We start from the raw sequence: 17127 nt of genomic DNA on the forward strand, positions 1-17127 counted from the left end.
TCCAAGCAACTCTTAACTTCAGTGAAAAACCTAGGTCAAGGCTATAGCAAACCTTTGTTTGAAAGGAAACCATGATTCATAGAAGCTCTGCTTTAAGGTCTGGTGATCAGTCTTGATCTGTTCTTCTGCACCTAATATTCTGCACCAATATTCTAGAATTGTTCTGAGGATTAAAAAAAAAAACAGATGAAGTGAGCACCGGCCCTACCATTAGGCAGAATTAGATAATTTCCTCAGGTTGCTAGTTCTGGGTGGTGGAACAACAGTGGCGTCATCTCAGCCATTATCCTGAGTACCCTTGACATTATATTGAGCTGGGGTATTGTTTAAGGACTATTGTTTGGGGGTGCAGTTGTTGCTATTATTAATATTATTAATAAATAATAATAATAATAATATGATTTGTTTTAATTTTAGATCTTACAATTTATGTGGAAATAGTTTCATTTGGTTATGTATTTTTTTGATATTTTATTTATTGTTTATGATTTTTTTCTGTTGTAATTCCCCCCCCCCCATGTTCTAAACCACCTTGAGCATGGTTTCAACTATAGAAAGGCAGCATACTAATAAAATTATGTATGTATGTATGTATGTATGTATGTATGTATGTATGTATTCTCCTCAGATCTATGTTACCATAGGCTTGTCATGCATCTTCTGAATGAGACTGCTGTCCCCAAGTGCAAAGGAGGATGCTATCCCATTGTGAGCACTGAAGTAAAATTTGACAGCCAGTCGAGTAAGCTTCTGTACATGGAATGGAGGTGGAGGAGACAGAATATTGTCTTTTGCCTCAGGCAGCAAAATGTATTGGGATGGCCCTGGATGAAGACATAGAGTAACTCCTTCCCATGAGCTGTTAAGCAAGGACAAGAATGCAAATCAAACTTTTATGGCTTGGAAGAAAATTTTGTCTCAAGTGTCTATTTTCTTGGCAGACATACGGAGAGGCATTTTCTATTTTTTATTTTTTACAAAATCTCTCCTCATACTGGCTGCAGAGGATCATGTTTGTGTTGTATCTCTGCATGTCTTCTGTATAAAAGCAGATAATCATTTAGTCATGCCCAATGAGCTGCTATTTATGTTGGCTTTGTGACGGGTCTTCTGATGAAGCCAGATGGTTGTAAACCAGCTTGTGGAATCACTGTGCATTACATGAGCCTGATGCTAATCTACCCTAGTCTAGCTCAAAATGAAAAGTCAATTACAGTGAGTTGATTTTAGTTTATTATATCATCTGCATTGTAAGTTTGGACAGGAGCCTAAAGGCCTTTGGAGACATTTGGCCTGTTTTGAAGAAATGTGGAATGATAACAACAATAACTATGGTGCTGCACAGCTAAGATTAATTGACATTATTTCCTTGCATGCCAAGATGGCAGCTCTTCTTTGCTAGGGCTGGAACGTTTTGACTGATCAAAAGAACACAGATAAAGAAAACATTTCAAAAAGGGAATGAAACTTGCTGAGGCAGGTTGGCTGTTCAAAGAACACATTGTAAGGTGTTTGAAAAATAAAATCTACAAGGACTGTGACATTACGTAGTGTGTGTGTCACCGCTAATCTAGACAGACAAGTCCTGATTAAAAAAACAGCAGAAGGGACCTCTTTGCATTACAGGATGGGTTGGCTTTTGATGGAAAGGACTGGGAAAGTTCACAACAAAAATCTTTAGTGGTAAAAATAAATGATAAGGCACTGGCTGGAGTAGGGTGGGGAAACTGTGGCTCTCCAGATGTTGTTGGATTGCACAACTCCCGTTAGCCATGCTATCTGGAAGTGATGGGATTTGGAGTCAAACAACAACTGGATCTGGGGAACTGATCTTCAAATTCCTGATCAACTATGAAGCTCCTTGGCTGGTCATGAGCAAATAATAATAATAATAATAATAATAATAATAATAATAATAATATATTATTTCTACCCGCCCATCTCGCTGGGTTTCCCCAGCCACTCTGGGTAGCTTCCAACAGAAGGTTAAAAATACATTAAAACACCAGTCATTAAAAACTTCCCTAAACAGGGCTGCCTTCAGATGTCTTCTAAATGTCATATAGTTGTTTATTTCCTTGACATCTGATGGGAGGGCATTCCACAGGGAGGGTGCCACTACCAAGAAGGCCCTCTGCCTGGTTCCCTGTAACTTCGCTTCTCGCAGTGAGGGAACCGCCAGAAGGCTCTTGGCGCTGAACCTCAGTGTCTGGGCTATATGATGGGGGTGGAGACACTCCTTCAGGTATACTGGACCGAGGCTGTTTAGGGCTTTAAAGGTCAGCACCAATACTTTGAACTGTGCTCGGAAACATAGTGGGAGCCAATGTAGGTCTTTCAAGACCGGTGTTATGTGGTCTCAGCGGCCACTCCCAGTCTAGCTGCCGCAGTGATTCTCTCCCTCTCCCTCTCCTTCTTACCTACCTCAAAAGGAGGCAACAATGGCATGTGGCCACGACAGGACATTTGGAGAGAGAAAAACCACCATAACTAATAGTATATTAAAATGCTTAACATAAGAAGAGCCCTGCTGGATAATAGCAAAAGCTATTTGTTCCAAATGCTTTTGGGAAGTGAGTGCTTTTAATGAAAGGGCTGGCGCCATGCTGTTTTATTGTAGTTATTTGCATGGTTCTAATAAATTTTATATATGTATATAGTTTTACTTCTACCAATATTTAATTGCTTCTTAATTATTGTTTTTCCTATGTTTATAATGGTTCTCATTTTTATATGTCAGCTGGGGGAAGGCAGAGTATAAATTATTATTATTATTATTATTATTATTATTATTATTATTATTATTATTAGTTTGTGACTGATAAACATCCATGCTGAATGTATAGGACCTAATGGGATGGAGATAGTGTGCATTCATCCCCCTTTCCACAGGTAACAACTGTCATATGATTTCATTATTAATTATCTACATCATTATGCAGAATATGTAGTTTCTATGCACATATTGTTATGCGGATTATGACAAGCTAGGCCCTTTCCATGATTTTCTCGACATATAAATGCTCTCCATGAAGCAAAAGCATAATGCTGAAAAAGTCCTTGAACGTCCTGCTTCACTCAGAAGCTGTGCATGAAGTGTTGGGTGGGGGTTGTCGTGAATATTTTAGTTAGTAACTAGTCCATATGACATGAGCTTGAGCATATGTCCATAGAAATGAAAATTCAGATAAAAGCAGCTCTAAGCAATGTGGCCTTGTAAGCAAGGGAAATTGGGACATGTAAATGCTTTCTGCCTGTATATTTGGAAGTGCAAATCAACTCAGACAGCATCTTGCACCTGCAGTTATATTTGCCTACAAGTGAGCTTATTTGGACATTGAGGTTATTTTTTTAAAGTGCAAATTTGGTACTTTTAAGTAATCTAAAATGCAGTCACCAATAAGTGAAAATGCAGAAGTGTTTGCAAACTCCATTGCTATGTATATTGAATTAAGGTAGCCAGAATGATAAAATAATATATACAGTCATCTTTACTGCCTTTGGGGCTTTTTATTTAAAAGTAAGGTGGGAAATAGTACTCTACTAATTAAGTCTCCACAGTGACTGTATGGAGATATGCTGATGCGAAAATAAAATAAAACTTCTTTCCAGCGAAGGCTATCAATCTGCGATGAAACTGATTCCTTCCTAATCCGTTCTTTTGTGATGATATTAAATAGCTTAATTCTGTGTCATGTTGTCATTACACTCAGCATACAATTGCAAAGGTTTGTCTTTGGTGACGTCAGAGAAAAGAACAAATTGCTGTCATCCTCTCTCATAACAAAAGTTCCAAATGCATTTTCTCACATTTTTCTGCGTGAATAGACCTAGGTGTGGTGCAATATTTAACCAGTGACTGTTTCCTGATGTACCTGTTATGCAAAGGAAAGTTCTGTTAGCAAAAGGCCAGAAAAGAATGCTTCTATAATTCTTGCCCTAGTGTTTGGACAGCTAAGAATGCCTGCTGAACGTTCATTCAGTTCTGACAATCTGAGTCATAATGAGATATTTTTCTAGTTTATAAGCTTTGGGGAAATTTCTACTGGCTTGCCTATAACTGTTTTGTATTGTAAACAGAAAGACAGGGAAAAGCCAAGTGGGGTGTTTGTGTGTTTGTGTGGCACAGACAGTGGAAATTAACACCATAATGAATATATCCTCCAATTTTTGTATGGGACAAAATGCGCTCTGTAGCAGTCCTTCCCTAGGTAGTGCCCTCCCCTATTTCAGCATGTTGAGATCTTTTGCCTCAACCCTATTGATTTCAAATCTAATTTTTGTTCAGTTTTTCATACCCTGGTTATTTTAGTGCATTGGCATCAGGACTTGGATGCATGATTTTCATGTAACATGTAGTTCACCCATGAGTCAGGTAGCATTGCATCCATGCTGACTCTGTGGCAGACTCAACAAGTCTTGAGAACAATGGGGGTGATGGGAGCCATATGGTACAAAACTAACACATCTACCCCCACCATAGATATTTGGCTGCTCATCAGCTAGGAACATAGGAAACCATTGTACCAATAAATACATTTCCTAGCTAGTTACTATTTACAGGTCTAACCAGTTAATCATTGTTCTGTCAGATAACCAGTACTATGGGTTGCCTAGGGCTGAAAAACTAATACGCTCCAGATTCTGTCAAGCTCTGCTCACACTCCTTGATTTTACCTTGACACCACACTTCATCTACCAGATTTTACAATGGTCCCACCCCGGATCTGTCAGATTCCTCCAAGATCCTGGGTCTACTTCCTAACCCAGACAATAAGGTCTGTATTTTAAAAACACATGTACCAGAGACCGGCAACCCTGCTGATATACCTAATATGTTGAAGTTGACCCATAAAGGTAAAGGTAAAGGGACCCACGACCATTAGGTCCAGTCGTGGCCGACTCTGGGGTTGCGGCGCTCATCTCGCTTTACTGGCCGAGGGAGCCGGCGTACAGCTTTATGTGGCCAGCATGACTAAGCCGCTTCTGGCGAACCAGAGCAGTGCACAGAAATGCCGTTTACCTTCCCACCAGAGTGGTACCTATTTATCTACTTGCACTTTGATGTGCTTTCGAACTGCTAGGTTGGTAGGAGCAGGGACCGAGCAACGGGAGCTCACCCCGTCGCGGCGATTCAAACCGCCAACCTTCTGATCGGCAAGTCCAAGGCTCTGTGGTTTAATCCACAGCGCCACCCGCGTCCCCTAAAGTTGACCCATAGCATTCACAATAAGAGTAAACCAAGGGCTCAGTGCTATTGTTCGATGTATTATTACAACAGAATACAACCACTGCCATTTTCTTTTCTGAGGAAGTAAGAAAAAAATCTATAAGCTGAAATTCAGTACAAGATGTGGATTTCTGAACCACTAATGAATACTCAGCATTTGCTGCAAAGTACACAGCTGAGGTCATAAGACCCATCTTCCCTCTAGATTTTACCCCAAAACACCATACTTGGCTACAAAAAATATGCAGATAGAGTACTGCAGGCCAGAGGGAATAAGATTTGAATTTAGTTTGTACACTTTTTTAAAAAACACACACACACACACCAGGCAATTGTTTCCAGTTTCGCTTTCTGTTGCTGAAGAGAGGACAGTGTTCTCATCTTTCCTTCTCTTGCTGAATCTATTTATAGGTGTGTCGTGAACAGAACAGGCAGCCAAAAATTAGCAAGGGTTTTGAGCAAGAGATTGAGGGGTGATTAATAACTGTGGAAGGGAGACTCGTTTCTCTGCAAAAATAACAAAGTCACATATGATGATGGCGCGCAACTACTACTTAATCTGACCCATATGTTGTAAATATGGCCATGACTGTCATTCCAAATAAATTAGATTGATGCTGATTATTCATCCGTTTGTTGGCCAACCCAGTGGTTCCTGAGCCAGTTCTGAGCTGGAATCTTCCAAACTAGTCTAAAAATATATTTCATTAACATCCTCACTGCCTTAGATTGATCTCCTTTTGCACAGTATATGTGTCCTTCTCCTTGGGCTGCCCTAAGTGTCTTTATTTTGGGAATTTAGGAAGCCAGTGTGATGTAGTGGTTAGTGTGCTATATTAAGATCTGGGAGACTTGGGTTCAAATCCCCACGCAGCCAGGAAGCTCACAAGGTGACTATGGGCCGGTCACTGTCTCCCAGCCTAATATGCCTCACAGGTGAGGATAAAATTGGGAGGGGAAGAAGCATGCATGCTGCCTTGAGCCCCAAGGAGGAAAGGAATAAGTAATAAAGTTACTATTTTAATGGGCATATTATAGCATGAGTATTATGTAATGTGTATACTCCTCTTGAGTATAACTTCTCTTTGCATTCAGTGGAGCACAGTAGACATGCTGTCATATTTTCCTATTTCGCTATCTGATATTGAATGTGAATTTTTGAATACAGAATTCAGTTTTGAATTTTAAAGGTGAAATTTCGCCTTTAAAATAGTTGGCATTTCTTCGTTGATTTGACTCACGTTCAATATGAAAGCCACTATTCAATTAAATTATTGCACTGGTGCAAGGATTAGTACTAATGCAACAATATTTCTTCCCTCTCCTCACCCTGTGCATGCCCCTCACTATTGCCAAATAGGCTCTGGAAGGCTGGGTTACCCTCAGAACAGATTTATAGGGTGGGTGGTAGGAGAAAACCTTGGGGTGGGTGCTAGGAGAAAACCTTGCATATCACATGCGGTCAAATACTAACAATTGGGAAACACTTGCCTGCAAGCATTCCAATTGGAGAACAGCCTTTACCAAAGGTGTCACGGGCTTTGAAGACTCTCAAACTCAGAACAAAAGGGAGAAACGTGCTAAGAGGAAGGCACGCTTGGCAAACCCTCACCATGATCAACTCCCACCCAGAAACCAATGTCCCCTCTGTGGAAGGATGTGTGAATCCAGAATTGGCCTCCACAGTCACTGGCAGTCTCATTGTTAAAACCGTGTTTATAGAAGACAATTTACTCGGCTATGAGTGATCGCCAAAGAAGAAGAAGATTCTTTTATGACAGCCAACAAATACTGTCTGATACTAATGCCAAATGGTCTGATTATATATAAGGTCTGATGACTTCTGTTTCAGTGTATCTGAAGAAGTGTGCATGCACATGAAAGCTTATACCTAAAACTACTCAGTTGGTCTCTAAAGTGCTACATTGTGGTTCGAGGACCCGTACCCCGCGCAGTGGAATGAAACACAAGGACACGTGATATAAGGTTAATGGGCAAGAAAAGGCCACAACTTTATTGATTACAGCAAGTGAAAAGGTATTGGCTTAGGCATTGGATTACGTCAGCTGACTCCACCCACTCGGAGAGGGGTGAGTCTAAAAAACAAGGGGGGTTTATTCACCAGTAGGTGGAGCCTGTTGATGCTAATCCTACTATAGGCTCTCCCCTGATGTCACCGAGGGTCGTGCCATGGCCTCCCGCCAAGCAGGCATCGGACAGAATACACGACCGCCGGATTCATTTAACGGAATACCCAAAAATTGTAGGCACAGGTGATGGCCACACCTAGCCCTTCGACACCACAACACATTATTCCAATGCCTAACCGCCACCCGAGCCCAAAAGGGGCTCGCCGCCAATACCCTCACAGCTGTAACCAATCCCTGATGCTGCTGCTGATGCTAGTTAACCAAATGTCATTCCCTTGGTCTGAAAGATGAACCCCATCATTGCGGTACAAGGCTTGGTCGCCAATCCGGATACGGTCATGAGAGATGACTTCGCCATACATAAAGCGCACCCAATGGGCTATTGCACGATTTAAGAGTTTCCTGGATTTATCAATGGCCATACAGTTCTGCGCACCGCGCCACACAATTCCCGACGGGACAACAAAAAGTGAGGGCTGGAGGCTGGCGCCGCAGCAATTTAGGCTGCTGTACACGCCCCCCCCTTGAAGGCACCTGGTTGGGTGCCTGGCCGAGGGCGTGGGCGCCAGCCAGGTGAGTGGAAGGCAGGGGGCAAACGCCCCCTGCTTGAGGCGGAGTCCAGCTCCCGGCCACAACCACTCCCCTCTCTTGCAGGGAGGAGAGTCTTTATAATTTTTTAATTCTTTTGGAACGATTCTTTTAAAGACTTTCTTAGATCATACAACTTTTTTGAAGACTTGATTCTTTTAAGGGAGCTTTTAGGTTTTTAAGAAGAGTCTTTTAAACTATCTTTTTATGGAATTATTTTAATTTATTTTGACTACGGCAGACCAGCACGGCTACCTACTTGAAGCCAATTGGTCTGATACTGTTTGATACTAGTGCCATTGCATAACATACCGTATTTTTCGCTCTATAACACGCACCAGACCGTAACACGCACATAGTTTTAGAGGAGAAAAAAAAATTCTACATGAAATAGTGGATATATGATTTTTGTGGTTCATGCTGTGGCCACAGACATGTGATCTGACAGTGAGTTTGGAGTAGCCCAATGCAAAAATCCTGAGGATCCATGTGGATCCATGCTTTGTAACCACGGGGGAGGGAAGGAAGGGGAACCATGGATCCTCTGCTCACGACTGCAGCAGATCCCCCCGCCACCCGCAGGCATTCGCTCCATAACACACACAGACATTTCCCCTTACTTTCTAGGAGGAAAAAAGTGAGTGTTATGGTGCAAAAAATACGGTAACTATTATTGCATGTCTGCAATCAGATATGGTCAAATATTTAAAGGAAATACAGGACATCAGAAACAGGCATCAAATATTCAATGAATATTTCATAAATTTGAACAGAATATAGAGAGTATGTGCAGGATGGAATGGATATCAAACATATTCCTTAGTTTGATGTAGAATAGCACCATGCCTGACAATGCTGAATGCCAAGTACGCAGAGTATTATAGCTGAAAGTACTGGAATACCAAACAGCAATGCACAATACACAAACCTTTTAGCATTAGGTATGCGTTCAACTGTGTTTGATTAACTTCTGAAGAGGTATTTTGTATACTTTAAAAGAAAGGATTACATTCATTTTCACTATAATCCCTTTGCTTATAAATTTCCTAAGTGACTATCTGCAAATTGAGATGTACTTCAACTTGGCCTACATACAGCTAGTAATGAGCAGAATGGTATTAAAAAGAACCCACAGCAAACTGGTTTTTTTGTGTTTTTTTTACTTGTAAATAATGTGTGGTTTATCTAGGCTGTGGTCAGACATTTGAATGCAGCAACATAGGAAATGTATTGCTAAAGCGTGTTCTCCCTAGCAGAGAACGCGTGTTGCGGTTGGAGGAACAGGCCACCCTCCCATGATTAGGCAAATTTGGGTTACCAGCTTTTAAGAGGTTAATTGGGTTGCTGGGGAAATTTGATTGTTGCCAATTCAGAGGAGGGGTCAGAGGCTTTAAATATAGGGGACAAACAAGGGACGGCCTCTTGGCCGTTTGGCATCGGATCCGCCTTGGTGCGGGGGCCTAGTAGGAATTTTGCCATTTGGCTGATTGGCTGGTGCCATTTGGTTTTTGCCTACTACGTAGCAAATCGTCACAACTTGTAAGGTTGGCGGTTAGGCATTGGTTAAATTGGTGCTTGGAGGGGTAAGTGCCTACCCCTCCAAATGATGTGAGAGGGAATTCCGTTAAAGGAATCCAGGGGCTTGCCATTCTTTCGTCCTTGTCCGTGGAGCCGGACTTGGGCCGTGCAAGCCCCACCGGAACATGAGGGTGAGAGGTGTGGGTCTGTGCCCCAGCTTCATTTCTCACCCAATACTTGTTTCCCACGCTGGCTTCCGGTGGTGTCCGGAAGGGCCAGCACTGTCCTTGGGGGGCAAGGACAGATAGTCAAACCAATGCCTAAGCAACCACTCACGTTTTTTGTATTTGAATAAAGTTGTGGCCAAAATTATGCCAAAAACCTTAAACAAAAATTGAGGTGTGAAGTGTGAATTATTTTTGGGGGGTGGCACTGTGGGACTCAACACGCAACTATGGAATAGCCTGTGAACTAATATTGCGGATGTTAAAAGTACACATCACAGATGCTTGCCTATATTCCTTGATAATATATCCTGTCAGTGATGCACCAATTTTCCTTGAATTTGGATGTTTTTAAGATTGAGATCTGTTAAGGTTAAACTAGATATACTACCTAATATCTCCCCACAAAGAATTTATAATAATGGTAGCAATAATGGACTTTTAAAATTACAGTGGTACCTCGGTTTACTAACTTAATCCATTCCGGAAGTCCGTTCTTAAACTGAAACCGTTCTTAAACCGAGGCGCACTTTCCCTAATGAGGCCTCCTGCTACCAGTGCCCTTCCACTGTTCAGATTCCGTTCTTAGACTGAGGTAAAGTTCTCAAACCGGGACACTATTCCCGTTTTGTGGTGTTTGTAAACCGAATTGTTCTTAAACAGGACTGTTCTTAAACCAAGGTACCATTGTATCATCGTTGTCCATAATGTTATTAGTGGCAGCAATAGTAATAGCTATGCTGTTCCATTTAAAAAAATAAAATACAAAAGTAACAGCGGTATACCTTTCCAATAAAAACAACAACAGTACCTTCCCATTTCTAATGAAGTGAACCCAACATAATAAGAAAATATTTTAGCTGATTCTAATAAAAGGTATCCTACCAATGTTATTTTGTTGTTGTTTTGTAGTAATAATAATAATAATAATACAGTGGTACCTCGGTTTTTGAACATAATCCATTCTGGAAGACAGTTCAACTTCCAAAATGTTCAAAAACCAAGGTGCAAAGGGCAGTCTGCAAATTTAATTGAGAAACACTCAGCAGAAGCTTCTGAGGCACATTCGAAAGCGGAAGCATTTACTTCCAGGTTTTCGGTGTTCGAAAACCGAAACATTCAGCTTCCGAGATGTTCAAAAACCAAGGTACCACTGTAATAGAGCCAGCAGAGAAGGGAGGTTTTTTTGTCAACTCCCTGTTCCCCTACTGTCCCCTGTGACCCCCTCCCTTGCTGTTCTCAAAAGTCCCCCAACCCTGTAGATTAACTTTTCAGGGGAAAGGAAGAATTTGTGAATGTCACAACCCTGCTGCACTTGCACCAGCAGAGCATCTCCGTGAGCAGAACTCCACCCATTGTAAACCTGGATCCATCATCAAAATTGCATTCAGGTTGATCGTTTCCCCCTTTAATGAATCATAAATTATTATTTCATCACTGTATGGGAATCAGAGAGAGAGAAAGAGAGCGAAGGAGAGAAAGGGGGAGGGAGAGAATAATTTTTGAACTTATTTGCAACACGGTAATAAACATACAAAAACAATAGCTCCACTCCATCCCCCACCAAGCACCCTGGCATCAGCTTATGAAAATTAATTTAAATCAAGGTGCCACAATTCAAATATCCGTGGGAGCATTCCTATGATTTACACAGATATGCACTTTGCACTGTGTGGTGTATTTTTAAGAGCACTCATCCAGTGTTGCCAAACTGAAAAAGTATTTCTAACATCAGTAATACTGTACATTTCACACCAAACATTCTGTGCATCTTCACTGGCAGAACTCTGCAACTCATCTAAATCCAGTGAACCCCTGATTCATGCAGGGCAAGGGAACAGGGCCCTAAAGGTACTTTCTGTCATTGTTTCAATTACAGAAGTATGTGGGTAACAGGCTTGGATTTGACAGCAACTGAAGAAAGAGGATATTATATGCATGCCTTCAATCAGCTTTGTATTTGATCCTTAAAGGGAAAATTATGTGAGAGACAGGGGAGGAAAACAACAAACTAAGCAAGATCCCAATTTCAATATAATTTGGAGAAAATAACTGATTTGGGTTGGACATGTTGCCAAAATGGATGACTCAAGGCTTCCAAACAAGAAATGGAAACCAGAAGGGTGCCTAAAGCCTTAAAGAAGAACAAATTGGGAAGATATGATTGACTGTAATGTTTCAAAATCAACTATTGCAAAGACGAATTTGGGTGGCTGCCCAGAACACAATTGAATGGTGATGTTCATTTAGATGCTTAATGCTGAAACAAAATAATGCATTTTAACTGTGCTTCGGTTAAAGCTGCAGCTGTTAACTCTTTCCATTTCGTTAAACGTTTAGAGATGTGGTGACACTTTCTTGTCTTCTCTTTCATGCTGAAATTCGGAACACTTATCTGTATCGCTGGTGGTGCTGTCCTCTTCCTTGAACAATAGCAAAAATGAAGGAGAATATAGAAGGGAGAATCCTAGAATTTGTTATGGGACCTTAAGACCTATCCATATCTTGGGCGCAGTAGCTTCCCTCATCACCATCTCTGTTGTCCTCCATGAGTTGGAGGGATAACTGGGAGGCTTCTTTTTACCCACAAAGGTTCCTTGCACAATTTAGAACTCCCAACTTCTAGGCATCTAAATCACACAGGGACCCAACACAAGCAGAGTACAGTAGATGCTCGGGTTGCGAACATGATCCGTGTGGGATGCATGTTCGCAACCCGCAGCATTCACAACCTGCAGCAGTACGTCTGCGCGCACACTGGTTGCGATTCGGCGCTTCTGAAATGCGTGACTGCCAAAATCCAGAAGTAACACATTCCGGTACTTCCGGGTTTCGGCGGTCCGTAACCCCAAAAAACACAACCTGAAGCATCTGTAACCTGAGGTATGACTGTAGTCTACTCACTGCAGATGTTCTGCCCCCAACACACCAAGGGAGCTGTGGGACTGGTGGTGCTGGCACACTGGAAGAGCTGAGATCGGAGGCCACACCTCATGTTTACACCCCCATGTGATGATAATTGTGGGGGAGATTGCCTGAATGGCATTGCTACTAACGCTGTAGCCACTATATTCTTATTAAGTATAAATTTATCGGAAGTGTGTTTTCGTCAGAGGCAGAGATGGTCTCTTTTTTACTTTCAGGCAGAGAAGAAGTCTTTCCTCCCTTCTGGAGCCAAGAACTAATCACTTGCCCCTTGCCTTTACATTTGCTTCTTTCTTCACGCCTAGTTTAGTCAGGTTCCATAAAATAACTACTGCAGGACACTTGTATGCATTCAGCATGGCCTGGCCCTACCATTAGACAGAGTGAGGCAGCTGCATATATTATATATTATTATATCATACAATACTTTATTATTATAGAGATACTGCTAACTTTAATGACATCCCAAGCCCACTAAGTTAAGAAGAAAAGAAAGGGGAGGCGGGGGAACCAGACTTGGAAATAAATTAGCGAGTTACTTGAAGAGCAAATTAGAGGGAAAGTAATTCACACACACTTTTTTTAAAAAACAAACAAACCATGTTGAAATGTAAATATTGAGCTGGCTTTCCATAAAGTAATGGTTTAGATCTAGAGTTTAGACAAGCTTCACAGTTTTTTCTGAATCTCCCCTCCTCACTGAAGTCTCCTACATGGTCACATTCCAGCGAGACCTCTGACCCTTAGGACAGGAGAAAGCTGAATTGGCTGCACCAGAGAACAGAAATAGAGAAGCCCAACAAAAATGATCAACAAAAATGAATCCCGTAACAATACACAACACCTTCATGTGAATTTAATTCTTCCTCTATGTCACATTCTTAGATTCTTTTTATAACTCTGCGCACCAACATTTCAGCATAAACCTTCATAATGAAACTTTGATTAATAATAATAATAATAATAATAATAATAATAATAATGAAACTTTGATCAGTAATATTTTGTGGGCCCAATACAACTGTGGATGGAGGATATATTTATTCAGTTCACAGTTTAATTTGAACTGATCCCTTCTAATGTGAACTGACCTGCCTAATTTGCACTTTTCTGAATGTAAAGTGAAATACAGCTATCCTTTGAAATTCGCACATCCCTGAATTTTGTGGGGCAGTTCTCCAACCAAAAAAAGTATACAAAAATGCTTAGACCGAGGGGAAGTTTGCATAAAATGTAGGTATTCATGAAAATAACAATCACAGATTTTGATATATGAGATATATGAGGAGAAATGATCACTAAAATCTCTTGAGATCATCTATAGGAGTGATTGGTTCTCCCCCAGGTTGGCAAGGCTTATCAGCACAAAACTGAGCCTTCAGTATCATTGGCCCAGTCTTATGGAATGCCCTTCCAATAGAGATTCAGCATGGGTCAGTAGTATTCATTTTTTAATTTTTGCTAAAACTGTTCTATGCCACCAAGATTACATTGACTATTAAGGGGACGGTTATCTGATAACCTGTGATCTACGATTTTGGTTTTGTATGTGGTTTTTCTTGTTTGATTGTGTGTGTGTGTGTGTATATATACATATTTTTAATGAAGATATGGTATGCATATTAAAAATAAAGAAATAAAATGCTGGTGTGTTTTCATGGTGTGTTTTCGGGATACATTTATGAAGCTGCTGAGAAAATGTGGCAACCTGGACGTAAGACAAGGAAAAAACTGACAGATGATCACTATGTACAAAAACATAAAATGAAATAGATGGTGCAAAAAAAAAATATGACAGTATTTTTGTGTGGTTGTCTTCTGACACATGCTCATGTCTATGAATAAAGATTTCTCTTCTGAAGCCCTAAAATCTACTGCTTGAAACAGCTGTCCCAGCTTACCTCCCAGCAAGGTTGCTTCTGCAGAAATATCTGTAAGGACACGACTCCCATCACAGGATATCCTGCTTATATCTTGGGCAGTTTTTGGTTTTCGTTGCTCACAGCTCATGTGCTTTCCATTATTTGCTGTTTCCTATGTTCCTAGATCAAATGCACATTTTCTTTTCCCTCTCTCCACATGCACTGACTTGGTCTGTCTCTTGAGGGGCACAAGTAGACTTCAAGTTGAACCCTTGCAATGCAGGGCCCAAGTCAATTCATAGATGTTGGAGGTGCAGACAAGACAGATCCGGTGTGTCTTACACAAGCTACGATCCATTGATGACAAGTCATACAGACCTTCTGGAGGCAAGGTGTTTGAGGGAGAGAATTTAATAGAAATCTGATTTTCAGCAAGGCAGGTGATGAGCTGGGTCTGTTGTGCCTTTACCAGCTCACTTACACTTACCATCTGCTTTCACTCCTTCCTTTAAACAAAATCTATTCAAGCTACATGTAATTCCTCTAGCCATGCCAGATACAAAATGGTGGCAAAGACCCACATGAGGATTGTATAAGAGTACTCAAATTAAAGGGGGATGGGGAGAGCTCACATTCATATGTTCTGCTTAGTAGACCACAAGCTTAACATGAGTCAACAGTGTGATGCAGCAGCAAAAAAAGCAAAAGCTATTCTAGGCGGCATCAAAAGATGTATAGTGTCCAGATCAAGGGACATAATAGTCCCCGGTTTATTCTGCCTTGGTCAGGCCACACCTGGAATACTGTGTCCAGTGTCTGGGAACCACAATTTAAGAAGGATGTTGACAAGCTGGAACGTGTGCAGAGGAGGGCAACCAAGATGATCAAAGGTCTGGAAACTAATCCTCACGAGGAATGCTTGAAGGAGCTGGGTATGTGTCAGGAGTGTGTGCAGGAGCCAGGCCTGTGACCGGTAGGGCTTAGCAGGACTGGGGCTTTCCTAAGCATGTTCTCAAGTGGCAAGGCACCGCTGCACAGGTGAAGCTGATTGGTAACTCACAGCACCTGGTGGCAAGAGCTGGGAAGGGATATAAGGTCAGCATTTCCCTTTGGATCTTTGCCACAGCGACACACTTCCTGCCTTGCTGCGTTTGGTTTCTTTCTTCCTGATCCTCGGATCCTTGGCCTCTTGACCCCTGGTTTTCTGACCCTCAGACCCTGGGCTTCTGGACTCCTGGCTCTCGTTCCTGCTCCCACCTCGCCATCTTGCCCCCCGTCTTGATGTCCTCTGCCAGGACTTTGACTGCCCGTAAACTGGACCGTGACAGTATGTTTAGCCTGGAAAAGAGGAGACTGAGAGGAGATATGACAGCAATCTTCAACTGTCTAAAGGGCTGTCACATGGAGGAACCTTATTTTCTCCTGCTCTGGAGGCTAGGACCTGAAGCAACGGATTCAAGTTACAAGAAAGGAGATTCTGACTAGACATCAGGAAGAACTTTCTGACAGAAAGAGCTGTTCTACAGTGCAACAGTCTCCACCCCCATCACTCTGCCCGGACGCTGAGGTCCAGCGCCGAGGGCCTTCTGGCGGTTCCCTCATTGCGAGAAGCAAAGCTACAGGGAACCAGGCAGAGGGCCTTCTCGGTAGTGGCGCCCGCCCTGTGGAACGCCCTTCCAGCAGATGTCAAAGCGATAAACAACTACCTGACATTCAGGAGACATCTTAAGGCAGCCCTGTTCAGGGAAGTTTTTAACGTGTGATATTTTATTGTATTTTTGGTTTTTATGGAAGCCGCCCAGAGTGGCTGGGGAGGCCCAGCCAGATGGGCGGGGTATAAATAATAAATAAATTATTATTATTATTATTATTATTATTTATTATTATTTTATTATTTTATTATTATTTTTATTTATTATTACCTCATGAGGTGGTGAACTCTCCTTCCTTGGAGGTGTTTCAGCAGAGGCTGGATGGCCATCTGTCATGTGTGCTTGAGTTGAGATTCCTGCAACTGGACTAGATGACCCTTGGGGTCCCTTCCAAGTCTACAATTCTATGATTGGGAAAATATACACAAATCTGAGAAATTAAGCCACAACTGTTCCTGCAAATTGAATTAAATTTTGAAGGAGCCTTGAAAGCATATGCCTTTCATTCCCCTCTCCCCCAAATGGTTGTATCTGTGTGTATGCACTAGCACTTTCCATTCATTAAAGATTACATTATCTATTGAAAGTCTACCTACCTAGGTAGTAAACAATTAATGAATGACGTTTTTCTCTGCATAAAAAGTAGCACGGTTTGAATGTGGGACTAGGACCTAGAAGACAACAATTCAGTTCCCCAATCATTCCTGAAGCTCAGTGGGTGACTTGAGCCCCACCCTCAGCCTAATCTAATCTGTTGTGGCGATAAATTTAGGTGGGGAGAACCATATATATATAGGGTTGCCATGTTTCAGAAAGTGATAATCTGGACACAAGTCTTTTGCTTTTTGTTTGCCAAACTTGTTGAGCTGCTTTAAAGGAAATTCTCCAAAATCTACACTTCCAACATGGGTTGCCATATGTCTGGATTTTCCCATGCATTTAAGCAATTTCCACCAGGACACTGTTTTTAACGGGCAA

The 17127-nt window shown here is 41.6% G+C and overlaps 1 protein-coding gene and 1 long non-coding RNA gene across 5 annotated transcripts in view; one reads left to right on the forward strand and one right to left on the reverse strand.

Moving 5' to 3' along the window:
* Positions 1-17127, forward strand: part of SLC25A21 (solute carrier family 25 member 21) — a 291585-nt gene that overhangs the window by 250549 nt on the left and 23909 nt on the right. The window lies entirely within an intron of this gene.
* Positions 1-17127, reverse strand: part of LOC309527274 — a 439252-nt gene that overhangs the window by 47227 nt on the left and 374898 nt on the right. The gene's annotated exons all lie outside the window — the stretch shown is intronic.

The sequence above is a fragment of the Podarcis vaucheri genome, assembly GCF_965113315.1.
Source record: "Podarcis vaucheri genome assembly, chromosome: 1".
In the NCBI taxonomy this organism is placed as follows: domain Eukaryota; kingdom Metazoa; phylum Chordata; class Lepidosauria; order Squamata; family Lacertidae; genus Podarcis; species Podarcis vaucheri.